Below are 2,924 nucleotides of genomic sequence, written 5' to 3'. Positions count from 1 at the left end.
CCTGGTGTGTTCCACTTCCAGGAAGTGTACCGAGGGATCCCCCTGTTGGGTGAGCTTACTTAGGTGGTCTATCATAGCCCTCAGTTTTTGGGTGTCGTGGGAGACTACGAAGTTGCTTTCTAGGGGTCCTGCTGCCCCATTGGCGCCAGGCAGGCCAAACTTCTGCTGCCGGACCGGGTGCATTGGCCCTGGTTCCGGCCCTTTCTTGTATTGGCTCGCCCTCTTCCCCCTGCTGCCAAGCCGAGTTAAAACTCGGGGCTGCCGGTGTTGGTAGTTCGCAATCCTTGCCTGCCCCGCACTCTGGCTGACATCCGTGCTGCTCCGGGCAGTTCCCGGGAGCTGCAGGCGGTGACTGAGGGGTTTCTCCTTGCTCTACCAGATGTTCCTGGGCTAAACCCGGGTTTATCAGGCACACCATGCCTTTAGCCCGGGATAGAGCAAGGTTCAAGCTTTGGATCTGCTGCTGGCAGGGGCCGTGGTCTCCTGCCTCAAATTCCCTGGTACTGGCTACCTTATAGGCTACCTGAATGTCTCTCACCCTCTCCCCGTACTCTTTAACTTGCTTGGCGAGGCAGGAATTCTCTTCCCGCAACGCCAGTTCGCTATTCTTGGCTTCAATAATCTGACACTGTAAAAGGTCCAGTTGGGTTTTGTGCCTTCCTTTAGTGAGCTCTCTACTTTCCTTTAACTGCCCCACCTCTGTCCACAGCCTTTCCCCGACTGTGGCCTTTGCACTGGAGCTCTCTTCTGCCTGCCTCAATACTCCCTTTAATTTCTCATTCTCCTCATCTAGAAGCTGGATCTGTCGCTGAAGGCAAATTAGCCAAATGGCCTTCTCTATCGACTTTTTATGGTCCTTGCTCTCGGTCCATTGAGCTGCAGCATCTTCTGGACGCTCAGCATACAATAGATCGAGGACCCACTCCTTAGCCACATTTACCCTCTTAAACACATACGAGGAAATCCCCTCTTCCATTTTGCTTCTCTTTTCCTGAAACCAGTCTCTCTCTTGTACCAGTGTCCCATCTGGATCGCCATTATGTAAGGGGTGGTTTTCAGGGGGTCAGCTTTCCCTTCTGACCTTATATGAGCCGTTCCGAATCGCTCCCACACCCTTGGTTCTCGACACTGGAATTATGAAGGAGCTGTGACAGACTTGGACAGACAATCGGTTTCAAGGTTGGAAGCAGGTGTGGCTTTATTGTGTTTAAAAAGAAGTAAAAGGCACACCTTTAATAACACACACAGAATATTAATACCAATACACACTGTGGGGTACAACACATTCAATAAAATGTCAAATTACAGCCTGTGTGGAAAAGAATACAGCTGAAACTCTAAATGGGGTAAAGAGGAGAATGCAGATACATTTACACAAGTTATTCCAGCCTCCCCCCTCCCAATTCGGCAAACTAACTAAGTGATAGTTCTGGGGGGTTCAGGGGCTATGCTCACCAATCCCCTTTTGACAGTTCCAACTCCGGGGTTCGCCTTAGTTGTCCCTGGGGTTCGCCTTAGTTGTCCATGTTCTGTAGTCTGTTCCCCTTGGTAGCGTCGGACCAGCTTGTAGAGTGGAAAAATCTTCGGTTTTTCTTCGGTTTTGTCGGGTTGGTTCTGGTTGACTGCTTGATTGGTCATGATGGTCCGAAACTTTCCGATAGTCGTTTTGAAAGCCTGTTTGCTGTCGTGGTGCTGTCCGTCTGGGTTTTAGAGATTCCTTTCGCCGATGTTTTGGGGTCCCACTTTTCGCGGCTGGTGTAGAACTTATGCAACGAGACTGCTAACTTAATAGTGTCTCTAGAAGCATACCTAACTGCCAGAACAGGCCTTCACTTATACTAAAACAGGCTTCCTTATCTTCAATCAAAGCTAGCTCAGCTCTTTGTTTCGATTTTGCAGCCCAGCTAACTGAAACTTAATTAAGTGGTTTTAATCTGGCGTTAATCGGCTTTTCGAAGTTGGTGAGCTCTCGTCCATTGTGCTAGTCTGGCCTGAGCCAGATATTTCTATGCCTGTTGAAAAGGTGTTGGAATATGTATGTGAAATTTGGGTCCTCTGGGTGGGGTGATACTGTTTCTTCCATGGTCGATTGTTTGAATGCTAATGTTTTCTAGGGGCAAGTTTTCGAGAGTAAGCAGTTCCCAGACAATTTGATTAGCTCCAATGTCCAAACTGGCCCTTTAGAGATGGACCCCACCCCTTTTCTTGCCGACCCAACATTCACCTTTAAAATTCCCAAATTTGATTAAAGTTCGTAGTTTCTTCCATGTGCACTTTAGGATTTCAGACTTTCTGGTAGATAGTCCCAAATTTAATTCCCTTTCCAATGAGTCCGAAAACACGGGCGGTGGGGGGGGGGGGTCTCCCTTTTATCCCCTGCAGGCTCCTTCTCCCCCTTTAAAACTCATTTGTGACCTGAAGTTTTTCCTTCCATTCTTCTCATCTGCAGCGGAAAGATACCAGGAATCTTTGCGAAATATTGGTAAATTCTACAGGCTGGAGGGCGGTAAATGGTTGACTTCTATTCCTATGATAATTATGAAATGCTCGGGGTTGAAATTCAGTTTCTACCACCACCTGTTACTGCGAGCGGGAGGCGGCTAACGTACGGCAAATGCCGACCTTCGATGGTAAGCGGCGTCCACACCTGCGCAGAAATTCAGTTGGTTCTTTGGCAGAGGTGCCAAGAGCTAACGCTGCGCCGGTTAACACCACCAATGTGGTGATGTCATCCTGCACCTAACGCTCGGCGGTAAAATCTCCTCCTCACAAACGGTGGTACCGAATTTCGACCCCGAGTGTTTTCTGGTACTGCATGAAAGTGGAGTTGAGAATCACGATTTAAAAGCAACACCCAAACAGGGACTTGAACCCTGGGCCCTCAGATAAAAAGTCTGATGCTCTCCCGACTGAGCTATCCGGGC

The 2,924-nt window shown here is 48.8% G+C and overlaps 1 non-coding gene across 1 annotated transcript; it reads right to left on the bottom strand.

Moving 5' to 3' along the window:
- Positions 1 to 2,851: 2,851 nt before the first annotated feature.
- trnak-uuu (transfer RNA lysine (anticodon UUU)) lies at positions 2,852 to 2,924 on the bottom strand. The gene has a single exon. It is a non-coding gene; the product is annotated as a tRNA-Lys (tRNA).

Source organism: Pristiophorus japonicus, chromosome 5 (genome assembly GCF_044704955.1).
Source record: "Pristiophorus japonicus isolate sPriJap1 chromosome 5, sPriJap1.hap1, whole genome shotgun sequence".
Lineage (NCBI taxonomy): Eukaryota > Metazoa > Chordata > Chondrichthyes > Pristiophoridae > Pristiophorus > Pristiophorus japonicus.
This window is presented reverse-complemented; position numbering and strand designations above follow the sequence as displayed.